The 16,679-nt window shown below is 37.0% G+C and overlaps 1 pseudogene; it reads right to left on the bottom strand.

The window, feature by feature from the left end:
- Positions 1-15,954: 15,954 nt before the first annotated feature.
- On the bottom strand, positions 15,955-16,077 carry LOC145286654 (U2 spliceosomal RNA; annotated as a pseudogene).
- Between the last annotated feature and the right edge of the window lie 602 nt (positions 16,078-16,679).

The raw sequence follows: 16,679 nt of genomic DNA, 5'->3' as shown, positions 1-16,679 counted from the left end.
AGTAATTTAAATGGAGAATGCGTAATTCCTCTGCCTGTAAGTAAGGTCGCACCTATTCCGCATGATACAAGATCTAAGGCTATGTAGCTTTGTGATCGAATAGCTGCAAAAATCAATGTAATTAGAAAGGTTTGACCAGTTCCTCCTAGTGCTGTTCTAATTGGAAGTAATTTAAATAACTTTCTATTCTCACTGTATAACTAAAACAAGATGTTTCCATTTTTTGAAAATACCTTATTCACAAAGTAAATTAAGTGACTGAACTAGGATTTATCCATGTTTTGTCAATGTGTTAATCACTGTAAGTAATTTAGGTGACCAAAATAAGATTTATTCATATTTTGACAATACCTTATTCACTGTAAGTAATATCCGTGACTAAAATAGGATGAGATCTTACAAAGGGATGGAGAGGAAGATAGAGATATAGAGTTAGAAAAAAGGAAAGAGACACGGAAATAGAAAACAGAGGGAGATAGAGAAAGATAGAGGGACTAAAAGATAGAGACGGAGAGACAGAAAGTTAGAGACAGAGAGGAAGAGATAGAGAGGAAGAGAGAGGAGGAGAGAGAAATAGTCAGAGTAAAAGAGAGAAAGGCGCTCAAATAGAAATGAAGGCGGTGATAGAGAAAGATAGAGAGGGAGGGATAGATGGATGGAGAAAGCGATAGAGAGAGAAAGGAAGAGTTTTGGGAAACTTGATTTTTCACACATAAAAACCGACCGGTACTTTTGCAGAATTTGAAATAGGATGGTGCAGAGGAAGAGAGAGAGAGAGGGGTATAGATATAATAGGAGTTAGAGAGAGAAAGGTCTTAAAGAGAGATGGAGAGGGGGAGAGAGAGAAAGATAGAGGGAAAGAGAGAGAGAGAGAGAGAGAGAGGTAGAGATTAATGGAGAGTGAGACAGAGTGATGTTAAATGGGCTGGTAAACAGCAAAACAAAATAGACCAAATACAATACGAAAAAGTCCAGCTAGAATTCGTCACTGACAACTTTCTCTCTCACCTTCCAGTACGTCTCTCCCCACTGCCTCTGCCAACAGACATTTTATCAGAAAACTGACCACATTCCATGTTCATAAATGTGCAGTGGAAGATGAGATCTCGTGAGATTCCACAAGACTATATCTTATAAATCCATGGCTGCCATCTTTAATTTCTCTTTCTCTCAGATCCCATCCAAAGGTAAGTTGTATGACCGCACGACACACACTCGGGGGTGCTTTCCTCTTTGATTATTACATTCAACTCTACACTCCCCCCTGGTCTCCAGATCACACATTTGGCATGGTGGACGCGGTCGTTTGTTGCAGGCACTCCTACGAAGGGGGATTGGCTGGACAACTTCATCTTCATTGGCGCTCTCAAAAGATGTGTCGGAACCATTAGCGTCAGCGTTAGGGCGTAGAGTCATACCATCAGGCTGTACTACTTCATCTTCGTCGGAGCTCTCAGAAGGAGTGCTGGAACTATCGCCATCAGTGTTGGGGTTCACAGTTTTACCATCGCGGGGAATTGGACGGATCCACAGGTAATCATTGAATGATTCACCATCACTGCTACTCGCTAACTTGTTCGTATTCAGGGCAAGCCGGATATCTTTCAAATGGCGTGGAGTACCATTGACTAGCACGGCTTGCTCACAGATGATGCCAGTGATTCGCCCTCTTTGACAGCTGCTGGTGCATCGATTATTGCGAGGCTTCACCCAAACAGTGTTCCCTAACTTATACAGCCCTCGGGTTTCCTGCCGATTAGGCAAACGGGCGTCAATGTCCTTGATGCGCACTCGATAGCAATGGATCGCATTGGTGGGTGCGCTTGCAGCAGTCATGCCATCCTTTGGAGTTGCATTATTTCTATAGGCTGCCTCTGTGATCGTGCATTGTTTTCTTGCTGCGATCGTCTTCACGCTTCGATGGCACCGCTCTGCTATGCCGTTGCCACTAGGTACATATGCACATCTGTGTCTGAGCGGGATCCCCCACTTATCTACGAAACGTCTGAACACCTCACTGCAGAAGGGCATGTCATTGTCTGTGAGTATCTCTTAAGACGGCTCTCTTTCATAAAATATGGACTCCAATTCACGGATTACACTGGAGGAATCCTGTCTTATTAACGGGCGCCAGATTGCAAACCTTGTCGGTCCACAATCCATCAGGGTGAGGAGGTGCTGACTGCCGTAGTGGGTTGTCCATACCCAGTCGGCTCCAAGTCGTGCTTACTCCCAGCTGACCTTTCCGCCATCTGGCCGGGGCGGGGTCGATTGACTGCCATGTTTCGCATTCCTGACTACCGCTTTCACTGCACTTTTGGACACCGACGGATTGGATAACTCCACAAAATAACATGTCCCTCTCACTCCGGAGTGTCCACTGAGGTGGTGTATCTTCCTGATTTCATCCGCCGCCTTAATAGAAGCGGCACATAATGGTACTGGTTGGGCTTTCTTCTTCATGGTGTCATACCATCTCTGTGGCAATCGAGTGAGCCTATCAGCAAGGTTGCAATTTGAAATGACCAGTACCGAAACCACAGACAGGTTATACTCTGTTACCAGCTTTTTTACGGTCTCCAACCTCCGTCTGATCAGCATCTCGCTGGCTGCCTTAGTGCGCACCCTAGTCTTGCCTATCAGTGTGTCTGATATCCAGTGGTACACGCATAGTGAATCTGTGTGTATACGTAATTTCCTGACTTTCCACTGGAGTGCCAGGTGGATACCTTTTATCACCGCATCGAGCTCTTCCAGGTTGATATGAGCAGCGTCACTCGCCGGTCGCAACCAGCAAGCGTCCTCAATCGCAGCACCATTCTTCTCCAACAGCACACCAATTGCCAAAGAGGTCGCATTCACCCACACATTTCGTTTGTTTCCCTGCACGCACCAGTCTCCTTTAGCCGGGTGCTCCTACTTTACTCTTGCGATGGTCTCCTTCACCATGAAAACCAACAGATCGTCGGCTGTTTCCTCATCCTAACATTTGGTGACTGCGCTTGCCCTCCTTTTTATGATGGCTGTTTCCAGGCGATTCCATTTACACACTGGTAGGTGTCCCACAAGTTTTCCACATAGGGAGAATATTGCTCGCCTCGTGAAGATATCGGGCACCTCAGTAACTGCAGTTCCGCGCCTCCATTTCAAAGTTCCTCGCTCCTGTCGAACGTTCAGGCCCAAGACATGAGCGCCATTCACCAAACGTTCTGGCGCCACTTTCGTAACTTGCTGGCACAAACGTCAGCATCTGCCGTGAATACATCAACATGCGCGTTCAGTTCGCGACAGTCCATCACTGGTCTCATCTTTACTTTGTTGTGCTGAACGACTGCCATCAGCGGAATCAGGCCTTTAGGAGGTCTAAGTTTCTCATAGGGGTAGGGAATCAACCAGCCACCCTTGATCCAATCACGAAGTTACTCTTCATATGTAGGCCTCATTTGGTCGGGCACATGGTACTCTTTTACCTCCTTTCGCAGTTTGGCTGTTTCCTGGCTGATCAAACTTCAAAGCAGCACACACTGGAACCTTCTTCTGAAACTGTATCGCCCCCGTCTGCGTAATGTGAGCACCACCTAGGGCTCTGGTGGCATCATAGCCTAGGATCAGGTCAAAGCTGAGCGATTTCTCGAGTACTACCAGCGCTTAAATGTTAGCTGAATTTCCAGTTTTAGTGCGAATGTTGACAGTGCCCACCCCGCAACATGTCCGCGTCGCTCCACTGAGGGTGGTTAATCTAGTAGTCTTTTTCTTCCAAGTGCGGCAGAGGCCCGCACTCACTACGGTGCGAGAGCACCCAGAGCCGAAAAGTGCTGAGCACAATGTCTCATTCACGTAGACATTAAAAACCGACCGGTATTTGTGTAGCATTTGAACCAGACGTAAACAACTTGCCGCTAGGCTTAGCTCGAAACATCGCATTAACCGCTGGTTTTCAATTGTCGTCGATTATCAAAGCATAACAACGATACTCAAGTAAAATACTGAATAAAAAATTTAAATATAATAAAATCACCAGATAAGAAAATATGTAACAAAAATAAAAGAAACAAAGGCCTGCCGTCTTGTTCTTGTGACAATTTTTAAAGTGAAAAAAGTAAACAATGCAACGAATACGCGATTGGAAAGAAAAATAGTTTTTTTTCCGCATGTGACTAATAGTAAAGCCACAAATCTTTCGGTATTGTTAAGACAGGAATTTTGATTATTATTATTTATTATTATTCGATAGTAAATATATAAAAATAAACAATATTAATATAAAACGAAATAGTACAACAATCGATAATAAAAATGACAAAAAAAGTTTTTGTCGGGTTTAAAACGATCAACTTTATCGACGAAGAAGGAGTTCGAAAATTTATTTTTTTTATTTTGTTAAGACTGTAATATTTTTTAATCTTAAATATATAAAAACACGCTTAGGTAAGCTAAAAATGCTATCGCAAAATATTAAGGAAATCGGTTCAGTAGTATTTTAGATTATCGGTTACGAACAAACATACATTTTACTTATAAAAATATTACTTTAAATTTTTTTAATATATATTTAATCAAATATTGTGAAATACAAGAGAGAGATGTCTTTTGATTAGATCCTTAAGTTGTTTTGTTTTTAATTTCTGATGATATGTTTAGCTTTGGGCCCGAAAGATTTGATATAAGTTTTATATGCAGTTTGGAGTTGGCGCGGTGTTGCTTTCTTATTTCGAAGAAAACATCTTGAGGGGAGCTGTGTCATTATTAATGCGAGGAGGTTTAAGAGGGGTTTTATATACTAGCAGTTGTGAATGAGTGTGAGCAGCAGGTGCTCAGTGTATGAAAAGGTGGTTACCATTTTTGTGGTACGGGACGGGCCAGGAAGGAAGCGGAGTTGCAACAGGCATTTTAATGTGTTTTTGCTGGATTGAAATGTGATGTAATAAGGGGCAGTTTTTTGCGTTTTAATTAATATAGTTTAAAGTATTTTATATTTCTTGGAATTTATTTCGACTTATCCTGTTCGACTTATCCTGTTCGAGTATTACTGACTATAATTTTTTTTTGAGCAGTGGAGGTTATGTTTTTCTAAATATTGCACTTTGTTCTATGTTATGCATATCAAAGCGAAATGAGAGGGTAGTCGTAATACAACAGACGTAACCAACGTATAATTTGAACGTATAGATTACGTAGGTTCGTTCTAGTGGTTTGAGAGCAAGGGGGCCATTGGGTTATACTACTAGATTTTGCCAGTGGTGGATAATATTTTTATGGACTTTTCTTCGAATTTAAAACCCGGTTCTATTTGGTTACAGTTGAATAGATTAATGGTATTAGGATTTTGGTGTCGTGGGGTATTACTATTTGTGTATTATTCAACGGAAAAGATTAGGTTGGCGCGGTTAAGAAGGATTTTTTTATGGTTGTTATTTTTCAAAGGCGAGGGCATTCGCTCTCAGAATTTAGAAGGCAGGCGTTAACGCTGGTGAATTTTTTGTAGTTAGGGGTGCTGATTATATATATATTGTTGAAAGTATCTATGAGAACGTCAAGGAAAATAAATGTTGTTAACATTTAGTTCTATGTCGTATTTTAGTATGGAGTTAACTTTGGAACGGATTATTGAGTTGTTGTGTCTGTATCAATGACAACACGAACGCAGAAAGTAAAGGTAAAACAAATATATTAAGACGAAAAGATAATACATATTTACAAAGGTGCAGTTGGTAGATGGGGCAACCGGCACATGCGTCTTGCCAATCCGGCGTTCGAACAAAGCTCTCCGGTCTTGCTGACTTGATACCTTTATCTATATCTTGTTCACCCACGTATGCTAATTAGTGGGCGTTTCCACAACACCCCCCTCCATCGATATGAAGTCGTGTAGATTTCAATATCTTTTCCTTTTGGGGTTCATTATCATTGGGTCTATAGCCTTTCTTTTCCTTCCCGATCTCCTCGGTTCGGGTATGGTCTGTGGTGGTTCAATATCAATCGTTTCGTATACTATATCAATTAGATCTTCCTGTTACTCAGGTTTGTCATGTTCGTTGTCCTTCCTATGACGTTTTCTCAATTGATTTTGGTGTCTTTTGTGTATCCTTTTTGACCTTTTATCACGTAGACCAAGTCGCCGATACGTTTATCTACCGTACCCGACTCCCAATATGACATATTAGTTTTAAAACATTTAAAATATACCTGATCACCAGGTTTAAATCTTTTACGTGATGTGTGTGTCGTTTTATATACGACTGCTTTCTTTGGTATTAATTTATCAAATGGTGATTTTATTTTTCTCGCAAACATAAATTCTGTTGGCGATAATTTCGACGGTGTATTTGGGTTTTCAGTTATCCTGTATATTTTCAGGAACTGTTGTAATGCTTTATCCGTCGATGTTCTAAGGGCACGCTTTATCGTATCTACGAACCTTTCCGCTAATCCATTTGATCTTAGATGGAACGGTGGTGTAGTTATATGGTTTAAACGATTCACAAAAATCCTTGAAAACACTTGAAGTAAATTGTGTTCCGTTATCTGTGACTACAATGTCTGGTACCCCAAAACGTGCAAATATTTCATGCAGAAAACTTATTGTGTTATCTGTCGTTGGGTTTTTGACCCTCTTTACTTCCGGTCATCTGGAAAAAATATCTACTATGATTAGGTAGTATTTGTAATTTTGGGTCGTAATAAGTTAAGAATAAATCTCTCGTCAAAGTCTTTTAAATTTCTTCAAATGAGTCTTGACATGTTTATATCCATGGTGTTTCTTTCTTTAATAATTCGTTCAGCGGAGCTCTTAGGTCGTGCATGCCGTTGATAAATACGTGGTGGTAGTTCGCGAGACCTAAGAAGCTCTGTAAACTCGTCACGTTATGTGGTGCTGGCATGTTCCTAATTGCTATCGCTCTTTCTAGATCAGAACGTCGACCATCTTTACTTATTATTTGTCCTAAATACTTGATTTCGTCTAGACAGAATTCACATTTGTTTTCTTTCACCTTGAATCCGTACTCGTTTATTCTTGTGAACACTTGTTTTAAATGCTCTATGGTCACTTATGGACGCGCTCCTTATGATTATGTCATCCAGGTATGCACAAGCACAATCTAAACCGTTCAGCATTGTGTCCATTCCTTGCTGGAATAGCGCCGGCGCGACTTTTATCCCGAACGGTAATCGGTTATACTTGAATAACCCTTTGTGTGTGTTAATGCATAAAATCTTTGAGCATTTTTCTTCTATCGGAATTTGCAAATAGGTGTCGGACAAATCTACTTTTGAAAAAAAATACCCCGCCATTTAGTTTGGCAAAAATCTCTTCCGGGCTTGGTAAAGGGTAATGGTGATCTTGTAGCATATTATTTAACTCGGTTGAAAAGTCTCCGCAGACTCGAATTTGTTTCGATTTCTTCTTTACGTACACCGTAGGCGGTGCCCAAACGCTAGTTTCGATTTTTGATAAAATGCCCGTTCTTTCAAGTCTGTCTAATTCGCTATCTATTTTGTTTAATCCGGCGAACGGCACGTTCCGTTTTTTCTTAAATACTGCTGTTGCATCCTTTTTTAGCTCGAACGAAGATTTAAATTTATTACATCTTCCCAGTCCCGTAGTAAATATTTCTGGGAATTCATTCTTTAGTTCATTTTTAATATTTTCTGACATTGTGGTGCAGCTGGTTATTTTTTTACAAAAAGCGTTCATCGGTTTATCCCAAAGGTTGAATTTTGCAATAAAATCTGTTCCCAATAAATTCTCGCTTTCTTTAATTACGAAGATTTTCAATTTCTTCGTCGTGCCATTTAATGGCTAGGACGACTTCTTCTTCGAATTTGATTTCGTCTCCTGTAACCGTTCTTGCACCCTTACTTGACTTTTTCAGAGTCGGTTTATCCAGTTTTTTCCAAGTGCTAACGTTTATTACCGACCAATCTTCTCCAGAATCAAGTTGAAATTTTATTTGTTTGCCGAAAATATTAACCAACACATATTTTCGTACATTGTCTTTCTCTTTGTCGTTTGTTCTCATTTGGTGTACTCTATATTTTGTTCTGCAACAAATACTCTTATGTCCGACTTTGTCGCAACTGAAACATCTGCAATTTTTGTAAGGGCAATCCTTTCCCCAATGTTTTTCATCACATCTTTCGCAATTATAACTTGGCTCTTATTTTCTATAGTTCCTTGGACTTGAATCGTAATTTCGTTTTCTGTTATTAGAGTTTGAGTATTTATAACTCGCGTAATCTTTTGGATTTTGACGAGTCTCACACTTTCTTTGCCCTGCGTTTCTGCCAGATTTTTTAATCTTCCTTATGTACGACACTCCTTCTTCTTCTATATCTCTGGAGTCTTTTTTAAGTGATACTGCCCTTTGACAATCTTCTACTAACTTTTGCAGTGTGAGACCTTGTTCTGTCTCTTATTTTGAGAGAACGCGTCTTCGGATCTCTGAATTTTTTGTAGAAACTAGCCCCTGTGCAAAAAATTAAACATTTGAAGTCGTCCACTGTAAGTTCCGATAATTTAAAATTGTCGCAGTGTTTATTCAGTATTGACGCATATGTCAGGTAGTCCTGCTCCTCTGTATTTTTAAGGTTCATACACGACCATCTCTTGTTCGGTCCGAATAACGCCTTAAGAAGTTTTACGGTCTCAGCGAAGTCAAACTGATTCCTTCTTCTTGACAATATGAAATCAACAAATTTGCAATGTTCACTGGTACCAAGCTTTCGAATTAATAAACTTACTTTCTTTGCGTTTGACCAGCTTTCGCAATCTGTTTCGAAAATATCTTCATATCTCTTGAAGTATGCCTCAAAAGTTTCAATGGGTTCCTTTTTCAGACCGATTTTCATTGAGTTCTACATAAGTGACCATCGAAACTGGACATTTAATAATACTAGTAAATCGTCCATATATCTACAGTAGGTACGTGAACACATCTATGCTATTCGCAATTGCTGCGTTTGAAAAAGTCGTATTGTTTTCCTGTGCAGAATTAGCCGTTAATCTTTCCAACAAATCTTTTTGACCAAGTTGCATTTGCTCTATACATTTAAGAAGCCGTTCATTCTCTCTTTCGTCTCTTTCTTGTATTCTTTTTTCTGTAATTCGTCTCTTTCTTGTTGACGCCTTTGCATTTCCGCGAATAACTTGATAAGCTCCTCCATTTTGTTTTTCAAATAAGTAAATCAGTCACTTTTACAATTTCCTTTCTTTAATAACTACGAACAACCGATTCCTTCGTTACGTTTTTAATTACGTACAAGAAAGAAAAAACATCCCTTCATAGTACACTGAGAAAAAAAATACTTTGTCTTTCAAAACAGTCTACCTATAAGTTCACGGTATCCTAGCGAAAGACTTTTTTGTGCACTTTGCAGAAAGGGTTACTGTAACTTTCAAGTGTTTTTCTCGTGGGCACTTTGAAATAAAGTGCTTGCTGTTTTTTTTTCTGTTTTTTTTTTTCCAAGTGTCCCGGGTTTTGAATTTCCTTTTCAAGTAGCCACAAAAAAAAAATCTTGGTGTTTTGCAAGTATCCAACGCTTGAATATCGCGTTCGGCAATTTCGTAGTTGCTGCGTTTTAAACATTGAATTCCCGAATGATTTTTTTAATCTTTGACGAGTAAGTATTTTCCGAATACCACTGTTGAGTTTGATAGTGTATTTTCTCACGTGTAAATCTTTTTTCGAAATCCCGTCGCCACTGTTGTGTCTGTATCAATAACAACAGGAATGTAGAAAGTAAAGGTAAAACAAATATATTAAGACGAAAAGATAATAAATATTTACAAAGGTGCAGTTGTACTGCAGTTGGAAGATTTTCTGGCAGAGAGCGTGTTAAAGTCTTTCATGGAGCAACCGGCACATGCGTCTTGCCTATCCGGCGTTCGAACACAGCTCTCCGGTCTTGCTGACTTGATACCTTTATCTATATCTTGTTCACCCACGTCCGCTAATTAGTGGGCGTCTCCACAACATGAGTGTTTGTATATATTCGTTGTGATCGGTTAGAATTAGTATGGTATCGACATAGCGTAGATATATGGAGGATTTACTAGTATTATTAAATCTCCAGTTCCGATGGTCACTCATGTAGAAGGCAATGAAAATCGGTCTGAAAAAGGGACCCACTGAAACTCAATCTATTTATATAGATCTTACCTTTATAGTCGTAAAACGGTAGTGAGGTACCTTATTACGACTAGAAATAATAGAATTCTTTTAAAGTATTATTTTCTCATTTTTAAAGGAGGGAAGCGCGGGTTGTCAGGGATTATATCTATGTTTTTTTTTCTCAGTTTCTTTATTAAAAAGTTGAGGGAAGCGATGCCAGGTTGTTTTGCTTTAGAATTTGCATTGGTTCTTATTTGAATTTGACACTGTATTTACATGGTAAATATGGGCTTAGGAGATCATTAATATTTTGGATAGTGTTTAGTTTGGAGTCGTAACTTGTGATATGTTAGGTCGTAAGGGGTGGTATGTATTTTTACAATTCCGTATGAATAACAAAGGTTTCCAGTTTCCGATCATCTTGGGAAGTTCAATTTGGGAATTATTAGTAATGAGTTTGTTTACTTGTTTCTTTAATGTTCTCGTAAGGTTGTCGTAAGGTTGTCGTAAGGTTGTGGTAATTTTTTTTTTAATTTTGAAGCTGTCTTCGAAGATAGTTTGTAGTTTTTCGTGGTGGACGAATTTTTTTAAGAATAACAAATATATTTGTTTTATCTACCTTTTTTATTGTGATATTGTTGTGGTTGCGGATATCTTAAGCGGCTTTTTTTTTAAATGGGGCTTAATATTTAATTGGAGTTTCGCTTGCTGCCACACTGTTTTTATTAGATCTGTCTTTAATAGACCACGAACATCGGAATGTGTGGTGACTTTGTTTTCATTTTCAAGTTTCAAGTTATTCAATCTCTGTTTGTTTATTTTGTTTTAGTTGTTGGACCGATTGAATTAGTGGCAATTCAGTAAGTATATATATATATATATATATATATATATATATATATATATATATATATATATAGGAAGGGATAAATATTCTGTGTTGCTTAATCAGCATATATATTTTATCCTACGTATGTATTCAGCACTGTTTAAATAAATACTTACAGTTTACGCATAAAATTATACTATCGTATATTAATTTATGTGATTAAATGAAGTAGTCATATATATATATATATATATATATATATATATATATATATAGTAATTTATAAAATATATATTGCGATTAAGCTACACTGAATATTCTGCGTTACTAACTAGCTCTACCTACGTATTGAGAACTTTTGAAGTAAATACTTTAAGTTTACGCATAAATTTATACTTTCGTATATTAGGTTTATGTGAGTAAATGAAGTAGTTATATATATATATATATATATATATATATATATATATATATATATATATATATATATATATATATTCCCATGGTTGTTTTTTGTCTTTGTCTCATCAGATGAAATTGAAAGTAAATCAGTTTCTTGTCAAATAATTAGGCGACCATAAAACTAAACATTTTGATTTAACACACGAAACAAATTAATTAAACTGTCACAGAGGACAAAAAACAACATTTGTTTTAAAGCTCATTTTTATAATCTTGTTTGAAATCCTCGAGTTCTGAAATTATTTCAATTAATCCAACGGGAGCCGATAGTAAATATGTCATGCATCCGTTTCAGTAATTTATTTTCTGACTTTGCCCAAGAATAAACGTTAACAACACGCATTGTCAGTTGAAATGATTTAAATTTTATGATTTATCAGCGCCTGAACAACAAACCATAACAGGTTGTATTGCATCATCAATTAATGTGCTTGTCTAATGATAACAAGATTTCACAGACTGCGCCAGATTTCAAAATCAGAACGTTGACAGAACTTTACAAAATTAATAACCGTAAATACCGATAGCAGACAAGAAAACTGGGCGTTACCTAGGATAGAATAACATTTTAAATATACACATGATATTGATAATTCTGGCTATTGTTCCCATCTTCAGCATTATTCCCAAAACATTTCGCCCAATGTAACCTCCGTTCTTCTTCAGGAGTATCGTATTAAATGCGGGAATCTTTCTGTCAAGCACGATAAACTCGAACAAGACCCTTTTATCTAAACCATTGGGGTGCTATGCTGTCGTTCCCTCTGCCACGATAGGGTAGAAGTCCTCAATAATTCGCAACTTTGGTCTGGTTATCGCTGGAGATTAAACATTAAATTTATGATACCCGGTTGAAGAATTTCGGTAATTTCATCTTACAAAACTTTTTAAAAATCAATCTTTATATGTAGAATAGTCCGTGCAATCAACATTGAAAAATGTTATATAAACCAAATCAATATTTACTAAAATAGAAATAGTTGATTGGTTTGTTTTTGTTTCACGACATATCAACCTTTTCAGGTTATTTAATGCCGAATCCAGTTATTTTGAAGAAAAAGTTTTCAATAGAATATATTTGTTTTTTTTTTGTTTTTTTAAGTCAGTTTCTATTTCACCCATAGTTGGGACCCTAACAGTTACTACCATTCCAGGTCAGAGTGGACCTGGAAGAAATGCAAATTAAGGGGTGGCTTCACACTCTCCAAAGTCCGCAAGCTGGTGCCTTACCATCGGATATAGTTTAAGGTCATATCCAGTACCTAAAATGGAAATGAAAAATATATGCATCTGTAATAGTAGTCTTATGCCATGAAGGTCACATGCATTCCGGTTAGTTGCTTTGTCAATCGTTCTGTACTCACTTTGTGTTGAGAATGAAGTGAAAACGTTTCTATTGGCGTAATTCAGCTGAAGACTAAAGTAAATAGTTAATCGAAATTGTCCTTTATTCTGTGTTTAAGACAATGTTGAGGTACTCTTATACGAGGGCACGTTATTTCCTTGAATATTGTCTGAATTGGTTTGTCAGGAATACATATTCCCGTACAAAACGATATTGTGTCTTGAAAGTTATACTTAGTTCTGACCATAGTGAATCAAATTTAAATCGAAAGCAAAATTAGTGTTGCATTCTTTACATTTCATACCTGCCTATCATTTCCGTACTATATTTCATCCAAGAATTCTTGTGCTTAATATCGTACAACCCTATCAAATTATCCGTTCTCAACTTGGAGATGAAGTAAACATTTTTAACTCATAGTTTTGGGTTACTTAACCAAACAATTATAATAAGCAACATGTTTACACTGACTTGTAAAATTTATATTACTCCGCCAGTTTTTCCCCTAAAACACAATGTTGATTAATATATAATACTTCATAGTATCGTGATGTAATAAACACTTTAGCTAAATTATCCAATCTACGCAGGGGTAATTACTTATTAAAGACAAAAACCCAATCGAGAATAAGGGCTAATAGGTGTAAGGTAGTTATGAATGGCAATAGTTTAGTAATCGTTAGTGCTGGTAATTAGGTACAAGTTGGTCATTTAAAGAAGGATCTCAGCAAGAACTTGTTTACATTGGATTTGAAGACGACAATATTGTAGTTAGTAGGAAAACAGGCCACTGGAACAGAGTTTCCCATGTGGGCAGTTCTAGAAAATAACTTATTTCATGGAACCCACATTTAGATTTAGGCAGATATGGAGTGGGGGAAATCGTTAAAATTAGTTGTGTAAACGAGTTTTCGTAAAAGTTTGAGGAGTTGAAGCTCAGATTAGTACCTGCAATTATAAAGCAGAGATACAGGCTAGCAGCGTCTCTTCTGTGCAAAATAGTTTGTAGGGAAATTAAAATTGCATCACCAACCTAGTTTCGAAGTCGGTTTTGTAATTCTATCAAGGCAGTGTAGGGTGTTTCGGGCTGCGTCTGCCTAGATGTGGCAACAGCATTTCATCCAAGAACATATTTGGCTTTTATGCAGGTAGAGGACTGCATCGGCAGTCAGATATCTACTGGATGATCCAACCATTTTTTCCGGCGAACTTGGCACTGAATTTATGTATGTGTTCATTTCAGATCAGAATGAAGATCAACCTCAGAAACTTGGAAAAGCATGGTGCTTTCTCAAAAGGAGAGTCATTAATTGCAATTGGGGTCAGATGTAAGTCAACGTGTTTATGATGGAGAGAGAGAAAATATCGGTTTTAAGTGCATTAAAATAACGCATACACTGCTTTTCCATTTCATCGCGGGGTATCGATCAGAGGAGACAGAATCAGAGATGTTTTGGTCATTACCGGTCTTTTTTTAAGAAGTCTATTACAGAGGAATTCTTTTAAGATGCTTATTGTAATTACTTTTTTATATGGCTATAGTAAAACTATTATTATCGATCTATTTTACACAAATACTATAAACGATAGCTTCGACACAAAAATTAAGGCATGTCCTCCGCGATCGTTTTTCTAAACGAGATATATATAAGGGGTTGTGTTTGAAGGCTATTACAATGTAGTTTTGTGTTGAAACATTGTTGATGCAAGTCAATAAAGTCAAAGAAATAATGACAATAAAAAGAAATTTCAAGATTTTTTAAATATATATCATATTTTTTCCCAACATTAAATGGCGCAAAAAATTATAGATGATGTGATTTCCCAAATTTTCTAGATAAATCTCTTCATTATATAAAAGGATTGTGTACATATATTCGGACGGGGATTTCATGTTTCTATCGATAGCCACAAGTCGGAACTTGATGTTAGTTACTTAACCGGGAAGGTTCGCATATTTGTATAATCAATTTTCTTAAATATGAATCATGATAATGTTAAATAGTGTTAATGCAATTAATAATTAATATTGTTGCGTGTTTTACTAATAATTCTTACTTCAATATCTGCCGCGTTTCTACGCAGTGTTTACGTGCGAACAATATACATAGTTATCCAAAACGATCCAAACAAATAAGTATTACAAACGATTTATTCATAATAATAAGCATAATATCGTAAAAGCGTTATTATTATTAAACAGATTTTGTAACACAATATTCCATGGATTGATATACTAAACGATTACTTTTAAATGATTATCGAAACCAATTTAATTTAAACGTATTTATAAACTGCTAAACCTCAGTGGTTATTCTTAATAACTAATTTTAAACAACCATGGTAAAATATTATTTTGGTACGGATATTTTTAAGATTTATGGTCAAAGGTTACTGAAAACGATTTTTACTGGGCAACTAGCGACAATTTTAAAAAGTAGTTAAAAAAAGTTTGCGCGGCAAATACACGAAATGACAAACGACTTTTCGTAAAAAAGAATCGTTAAAAAAGATAATCTTGAATTTAGATTTTAAACGAAATAAGGAAATTACGAAAAAATAAAAATATAAACTAAGAAAAATGGCGTTGTTGTCCATTTTCGTTTTTGACGTGACCCGAGATTCTAATTAAGATTGATATTTCTCTAAAACGCCATTCTTCATGAAAACCGTTTGCCAATAATGGCATTAACTGCATTTTTTTTCTTCGATCTCTATTAGTCGCGATCAGATCAAACCTTCTCCGCCTTCTGCATGCATTATGATTCTTATTTATGGTTCTATTGTTTTCAGATTTGTCATGACCGATCCATGATAATAAAGATGAGTTTTCATGGTTTATAAAATGTCTCTAACAGCACTCGTCTCCAACAGCATCATAGAAAAGGTTTCAACTCATAATGTGCTCATACGTTTTGTAAAACAATGCCGATAGCGATTAGTCGCGTGCTTTCGTGTAATGAATGAATGCGTGAATATAGGATTGACATGAAATTCTTAAAGATAAACTAAAATGACTGAAAAATCGGCTGAAATTACTTAAATATATAAAAAGTAAATGACTTAGAATGACTTTAATGAACTTAAGGATGAATTGAATTACCTTAAGAATGACTTGAATGCTTAAAATATAACCGGAATTCTTAAAAAACAACTTGAATGATCTGGAAAATGACTTTGATGGCGTTTAGACTGACTGGTTGTAAAGTGGGTGATCATTTTACATTAAATTAATGCAGAAAAGTGATCACAATATTACAAACATAAGTACAGCATGTAGTAAGAACGGATACTACACTTTGATCTTGGCCAAAAGGCCAAGAAAAGGTGTATTTATATGCTCCCCCACCGAGCTAATTAGGCACAAGGCCGATTTTTAATGTGAGGAGTGAAGGGGAAATGGGGGCCAACTCTCCGGGGAGTAGGAGAGCTGGATAGTGACAATTGGTATGAAGAGTTGCCCCTACATTGACCAAGGTCTTATATGTGGGGTTTCCCCCACATATGGTCTTTACTTGCAGTATCTGCCGGAATTGATACTACACTTTGATTTTGGCCAAAAGGCCTAGAAAAACTTACAAAGCTAAGAACAGCATCTATTAACAACAGACCTTTGGTCTTAACCAAAAAGGCCAAGCACAAAAATCTTACGGACAGACCGACCGACTTACCGACCGGCCAATCGATCGACGGAGTGACTTATAGAGTCGCTTGCACATGAATAAAAATGTAGTGAGTGTGAAGATTATTTGCTTCAAAATAGCTTACCTGTCTGCGCATCTTGTAGTGTTCAACTGCTGAAAAACAGAAAAAATAAACAAAATGGCCGCAGACAGTTGGTTTTTGTTCCAACATTTGCGCGAACTAACGCAAATTCCTGCCGTTCACATTTAAATTATATGATCTTTGCCGGACTAAATTAATAGGTTTT

Source organism: Euprymna scolopes, chromosome 10 (genome assembly GCF_053919585.1).
Source record: "Euprymna scolopes isolate OS-2025 chromosome 10, ASM5391958v1, whole genome shotgun sequence".
NCBI lineage: Eukaryota > Metazoa > Mollusca > Cephalopoda > Sepiida > Sepiolidae > Euprymna > Euprymna scolopes.
The sequence above is the reverse complement of the archived record's forward strand: the minus strand, read 5'-3'. Positions and strand labels throughout refer to the sequence as shown.